Source organism: Seriola aureovittata, chromosome 12 (assembly GCF_021018895.1).
Source record: "Seriola aureovittata isolate HTS-2021-v1 ecotype China chromosome 12, ASM2101889v1, whole genome shotgun sequence".
In the NCBI taxonomy this organism is placed as follows: Eukaryota; Metazoa; Chordata; class Actinopteri; order Carangiformes; family Carangidae; genus Seriola; species Seriola aureovittata.
The window spans coordinates 25,307,363-25,315,303 of record NC_079375.1 but is presented as its reverse complement, the minus strand read 5'-3'; positions in this window follow the sequence as shown (position 1 = coordinate 25,315,303).

Here is a 7,941-nt window from a genome sequence, read left to right as displayed (position 1 = left end):
GTTATTATGCCTTACTATACTATGACGTTATTATGCCTTACTATACTATGTCGTTTTTATGACTTTCCATGCCTTACTATACTATGACATTTTTATGCCTTACTATACTATGACGTTTTTGTGACTTTTGATGACTTACTATACTATGACATTTTTATGACTTTTCATGCCTTACTATATTATGACGTTTTTATGACTTACTATACTATTAAATTTTTTTACTTTTTATGCCTTACTATACTATGACGTTTTTTTGCCTTAATATACTATAACATTTTTTTGCCTTACTATACTATGACGTTTTTTTGCCTTACTATACTATGACTTTTTATGCCTTACTATACTATGACGTTTTTATGCCTTACTATACTATGACGTTTTTGTGACTTTTTATGCCTTACTATACTATGTCGTTTTTATGACTTTTTATGCCTTACTATACTATGACGTCTTTTTTGACTTTTTATGCCTTACTATATTATGACATTTTCATGCTTTATTATTCAATGACGTTTTTTGACTTTTTATGCCTTACTATACTATGTCGTTTTTATGACTTTTTATGCCTTACTATACTATGACGTCTTTTTTGACTTTTTATGCCTTACTATACTATGACATTTTCATGCTTTATTATTCAATGACGTTTTTTGACTTTTTATGCCTTACTATACTATGTCGTTTTTATGACTTTTTATGCCTTACTATACTATGACGTCTTTTTTGACTTTTTATGCCTTACTATACTATGACATTTTCATGCTTTATTATTCAATGACGTTTTTTGACTTTTTATGCCTTACTATATTATGATGTTTTTATGCCTTACTATACTATGACATTTTCATGCTTTATTATACAATGACGTTTTTTTGCCTTACTAAACTATGACTATTTTTTGCCTTACTATACTATTTCTTTTCATGCCTTACTATACTATGTCGTTTTTATGACTTCTTATGCCTTACTATACTATGACGTTTTTTTGCCTTACTATACTATGACATTTTCATGCTTTATTATTCAATGACGTTTTTTGACTTTTTATGCCTTACTATACTATGACGTTTTTTGACGTTTTTATGCCTTATTATACTATGACGTTTTTGACTTTTTATGCCTTACTATACTATGACGTTTTTATGCCTTACTATGCCATGTCGTTTTTAAGACTTTTTTTGCCTTACTATACTATGACTTTTCATGCCTTACTATACTATTACATTTTTTGACTTTTTATGCCTTACTATACTATGACGTTTTTTTGCCTTACTATACTATGACGTTTTTATGCCTTACTATACTATGTCGTTTTTATGACTTTTCATGCCTCACTATACTATGACGTTTTTTTGCCTTACTATACTATGTCGTTTTTATGACTTTTTATGCCTTACTATACTATGACGTTTTTATGACTTACAATACTATGACATTTTTTTGCCTTACTATACTATGATGTTTTTATGCCTTACTATACTATGACGTTTTTTTGCCTTAATATACTATAACATTTTTTTGCCTTACTATACTATGACGTTTTTTTGCTTTACTGTACTATGACTTTTTTATGACTTTTTATGCCTTACTATACTATGACGTTTTTCGACTTTTTATGCATTACTATACTATGACGTTTTTTTGCCTTACTATAATATGACATTGTTATGCCTTACTATACTATGACATTTTCATGCCTTACTATACTATGTCGTTTTTTTGCCTTACTATACTATGAATTTTTTATGCCTTACTATACTATGACATTTTTTTGCCTTACTATACTATGACTTTTCATGCCTTATTATACTATGACGTTTTTATGACTTTTTATGCCTTACTATACTATGATGCTTTTTTGCCTTACTATACTATGTCTTTTTATGACTTTTTATGCCTTACTATACTATGACGTTTTTTTGCATTATAATACAATGACGTTTTTTTTTACGTTTTATGCCTTACTTTACTATGAGGTTTTTTGACTTACTATTCTATGACTTATTTTGACATTTTTATGCCTTACTCTACTATGACGTTTTTAGGACTTTTTATGCCTCATTATACTATGACGTTTTTGACGTTTTATGCCTTACTATACTATGACGTTTTTTTGACTTACTATACTATGACATTTTCATGCATTATAATACAATTACATGTTTTTTACGTTTTATGCCTTACTATACTATGAGTTTTTTTGACTTACTATACTATGACGTTTCTTGACTTTTTGTCTCAATATATTATAGTTATATATAATATATATTTTTACATCTTACTATGTTATGAGTTTTTTTTTTTTTAATGAGTTAAAAACTGTTTTCTGGGGTCACTGTGACCTTGAACTTTGACCTGTCTCCAAGTCAACATTATCACCACACTTCATGGGGTTACCTTGAAGTCTTCTGGAGCTATTGCATTCACAAGGTCTAAATCATGTTATATGAGGTCACCACGACCTTAACCTTTAACCTTTGACCTTTGAAAATCAAATTATGTCATCCATGAGTCAGTGTTTGTGCCAAATGTAAAGAATAATGGTATCCTTTCTACCATCGTATCACAGTGGAACATGGGGGCTCACTCAGCTGCTCTGCATATATAATAAACAATACGCATGAAGAGGGTGTTTAGTAAACACAGAGTCATTTTTACAAACAGATGTCCTGTCATCTTTGTGTATTTGAAACCAGGACAATTATTTAATTGCAGTTTCAAATATCTTACATGAAATGACCTTTGACATGTATGTAAATACAGTGTATCAGCTGTCCGACTGGCGGTCGGATCTTGTAATTTCAACATTTTTGCAGTGACCTTCAACACAGTAAGAAATCTGGTCGTTTTTTTTGTAAATTCCTGGAAGGAGAAATGAGGGTAGAAGACAAGACCACATGCTGGGTCTGTGGTTCTGTGTGTGTGTGTGTGTGTTTGTGTGTGTGTGTGTGTGTGTGTGTGTGGTATGAGGCGGCTGGTGGATTTCACGTCCCACTTCCTCTAGCAAGGCGATTAGGCCAGACGTCTGTCACACACACACACACACACACACACACACACACACACACACACACACACACACACACACACTCCACCTCTGTCTACTGTCTGCTAGAGTATCTTACTATACTCTCCTACTATCATCTTACTATTCACGTGGGGACATTCTATTGATTTCCACTGAATCCAGGCTGCCAGCGACTTTACAATTTAAAAAAAGCGATGTAAAATATTTACATTGAGACTCTTATCATGTTAGACTGTCACTGGGCAGTTACACTGGTTACACATCAAGACCCATGTTGTTGTTGTGTTGCCGTTGTCGTCGTCATGGAAGCTTCACGTGAACCTTGTCAAGTCGTGTTTCCATCTGGAGGGAAACAGAAAAACGACCACTTCGGTCCAGATGATCGCTCAACAACAACTGCATGAGTTACTATGAAATTTTACACAGACATTCGTGGTCGCTTGAGTGTGAATCCCAATGACTTTGGTAATCGCCTGACTTTTCCACTAGCTTTTAATACACTATAACACTATATTTTAATACTTTCATATATTTTTTGCGAACAATTACTTATTACTTTTTAAAGTTCAACTGGACATAGGACAATGGAAATGTGAGTCAAGCAACAGAAATAACATGGTTAATAAAAAGGTAAAGGCTGAACATTTAAGCTCCAGTACAAGTGTGATAACTTTCATTTTCATGCCAACATCAAACATTCAAACATTTTGGGTAATTTTACATCAATATACACATTTTAATATACTGAATATGGGGAATATAAGCAATAACATGAGACTAGGTGGACAGGGTCTCAACATCTGCACCATTAACGTTGCCCGTAGATTTTACCAGACAACAGTACAGCCCTGGATCTGCTCATAACAATACTGTGTTGGCATAATGACCGACGTTGTGAGTATGTCAGCATGCCAACGTTAGCATTTAGCTCAATAGCACAACGATGCTCACCAACAACCTCAAAGAGCCCCGGATGTTTTCCCAAAAGCCCTGAATCTTATATGAACTTTATCATAACATTATTTATATTTGTAACTTCAACTCTGTGTCACTTCCTCTCAGTCTCTCTGACTGGATCGGTAAATGAATGGAGCTCTGCTAGGACTGTACTGGGGAAATAGCCATTTATATTAGTATTTATTTTTGGCGAGCCATGAGAGAAAATGAGTAAGAGAGCGTGGGGACAGGACAGGACAACCTGTGGACCAGGACAGGAAGCAGGAATAGAAAGGAGGGAAAAGCTGAAGTTAGGAGAAGAAGAGAGGAGAATAACGTGATGAAGAACCAGGAGGAGAGAGGTGGAGAACCGACGAGAAGAAGACAGAAGAAGAAGTCTGGACTTGAAGAGTGAAGAAGAGGGTAGAAAGGGAGGAAAAGAGTAAAAGAGAGAAGGGGAAGCAGCCACCCGTGCCGGACGGCCATTACTGTTCTGGCGCTGGGCCTGAACGGCGTTTGTTAATTTCCTGCTGTTTTCCTCACGTCAGCTCTTCACTTAGATGCAGGATGGAATCAGATGATACAACATGCTGTTTTATTAAAATCCACATTTACACAACACAAGTCACATCCTCATGGACACAGAGTAAACCAGCATGAAGTCCAACAGCAGAAGCAACAATCAATAAACTGTAGTGGTAAGTGAAAGTAAACTGCAGGTATAAGTCCAACAGCAGCTGTGCACAAAGTTCAAGTTACTAATAAATAATAATCACAATGTTCATAAACATACAGTTCATTAGTTAGAAAGTAATTTTGACTAAATAAAAGGCTTAAATGTCACATGTGTTACTCCTGGGACCAAGGACAGTTCAGTCTGAATTATCTGTCCTAAAGATAGAAATCACAGAGAATCCACAGATTAACACGAGGGGCTCTGACTTTGTGAAGAATCGACAGATGTGATTTCCAGTAAAATATTGATTAAATGTCAGAAGTGACAAATGAAAATGTGGAATGCAGGAATTGCATTTATCTTTTTAATAGTCAGGCTACTGAAGTTATAAAGCTGAAGTGACTTTGAGCCACTAAGTTCCCTCACTAACCCCATAATCTACAGTAGCTGTGCAGAGTTCCTCCTAACAGCTGGCATCCAGATGTTGAATTGGATATAAAGCTTAAGATGTGAAACACTCATTTTAGTGTAAGAACTTACACAAATATTTTATGGCCTCGCAGCATCAGAGTCTCATTCATTGTTCTGGAGGGAACTGGGAGGAAGTTGCACATTTTAAGGTTCTCCTGGAAAAATAAAAGGGTCAAATTATAAAATTAAAGTCATTATTGAAGCTTATTTGGGGACTTTATTAAGATAATCATGTAAACTTAAATATAGATCATTAACTCTGTGAACTCTGCTCCAGCACAGTGTCACAACAACAGGTGTCAAGGTTAGTGATGCAGTTTATGTCAAATTCATTCCCCACCTGTGTCATGTAAAGTCAAAATAGTCACATCAGACAATCTTTGCCTCTTTTTATGTGACAGCAGTGAAAATGAGTCGTTGTCAGCATCTGTTGTGTCGTGGTTTCAGAACGATGGAGACAGAGAACAATTACATTCAGAATATGATGCAGGTTTAGGAGGATTTGTTTTTTTCCTGGGCAACTTTCCTGTTTTTCCCAAATGATGTACAAATGTCTTGATACAGTGAACAGCATGAAGAAATAAATGTCCTCTGAATATCCACTTAAGATGGAGCTAAAGATTGTTTACAATGTCTGGCCCCGCCCCTTGTAGTTAGCATCTTTTCAGAGTGGTTAGTGCAGTTAGCATCTTGTACTTGTTTATGTTGTTTGTCAGCCTGTAGCTGACAGTGGCTAACACAGTGTTAGTGGTTGTGCTAATGCTAACTCTCTCTCTCTCTGTACAGACAAGGCTCAGTCTCATTGTCCCATTATCTAGACAGATTTATTCATCCCACACAGTTCTACAGATTTTACTGTAAATTTAAAGCTTTTTGAAAACTAGCAGCTTTTACTAATCTGTTTATCTACGTCTACGTCGACCAGATTATACAGCATATACACATGAGTTTGGTTTTAAGCCTGTAGGTTTGAGATAGAAGAAAAGCACAACGAAAAATCTCACACATATTGTTCAATCTGCTCACACACACACACACACACACACACACACACACACACACACACACACATACATACCGTGAATGGGGTCTGGCTGTCAGTTTGTGTTTTGTCAGCAGCTCCAGTGGGAGAGAGGCCATTTTTGACAGTTGGCTGGAATGGTGTACACACACACACACACACACACACACACACAACACACACACACACACACAACACACACACACACACACACACACACACACACACATACACGGAGCCAAGCTATTTCCTGTTTTCTTATTTCACCTCCATGTGACCTGAAATGTTCAGCGTTCACTGTTTTCCTCTTTAGTGCTGACACACTCTGTTATTTGAGCACAACGTCCGTCTCTAACTCGACACTCTGCTTTATTCACACTGATCGCACCTCCTGGGTCCAGTCCCTTGTAATGACCGCTCAGGCCTCTGGGGGTCACTAACATGCCTTTAAGACTCCTCTAACAACACTGTGCACTTTATTAGGAACACCTGTACACCTGCTTATTCAATCAATTATCCCATCAGCCAATCACGTGGCAGCAGAGCGACACAGGTCAGGAGCTTTAGTTGTGGAGGGTGAAGCTTCTTCCCGACTGTGACCATTAGTGATTAGTCAGAACGACAGCAGCCGTTCAGTGACGTGCAGTCATCACATAACTTTGTGTTATAAAAGCTGAACAGTGGACGCTACGTTACAACAAGGATGTAGTTCTGGATGTTCTGATCATGCTCATTAATTATTTTAAGTCGCTGCACTAATTGTGATCACTCCTGAATTTTAGACATAGATACCTGCACAGACTCACTGTTTGTTAGAGGAACTTTAATCAGATTCTCTTTAAATAACATGAATTCTGTATCCAGTCACACTGACTTGTGGTGAATACTTTCTTTATTTTATTTCTTATATTTTGTTTCTTGAACTTTTGCCATTTTTATTTTTTATGATGTAAAGCATTAAGCATTTCTTTATCTGTGAAAGGTTCTACACAGATAAACTTTTACTTACTTCACCTACTTTCTCATGGTGAATGTAAACGTAGCTCTGGACGGTCTCTGGCTGTTGTTGACTCATCAGGCCCCAGAGACTTCCTTCCTGCAGGTGTCCTGAGGTCACTACTGCTGGACTGCAGTGACGGACTGGGGGGGGGGGGGGGTGTAATGTTTTCACATTAATTTTGGTGCAGTCAGTTCAGTCGAATCAGCGACTCGCTGCTCCGAGCATTTGATTCCATGAGAGAGAAAGTTATTTTCTCTGTTACGGAACATTTTTAACGTAGATTTAGATCTTTACATTATTGTTTCCAGTGTCACTCCTGAGCACTACACACCGTCTGGCTGTATGACGACATCTTGACGAGAGGAATGACCTTCAATCCAGATGAAACAGGTCAATTAGTTCATACTCCTGTAGGATAAATCTAAGCAGATTACAAATGAGACACCCCCCCCCAGGTGTGATGCACCTGGGGCTTTTCCCACAGCTATAAATGAAGCTGCAGGTGGTCAAACCACCAAGCTAACACCTGCTAACACCAGCAATGTGAAAGGCTTCTCTCAGCATGAACTCCTGGGTTAAATGGCTCAGCAGTAGTCAGTGATGTAAACATGACACCCAGGTGAACACTGTAAACACACCTGTCCAGCACGGAGCTGTTAAACCAGAAACACAGCGGCTACATCTTCCGCTGAGAGGGAAGTGCAGCCCCGGAATAAGTTTGAAAAACACTCAATCACAGACTGAAGCTTCTCACACGGAGGCTCCGACACTCGGGAAGCTCCGACCCGGGGGTGAGACGTGACGGCTCC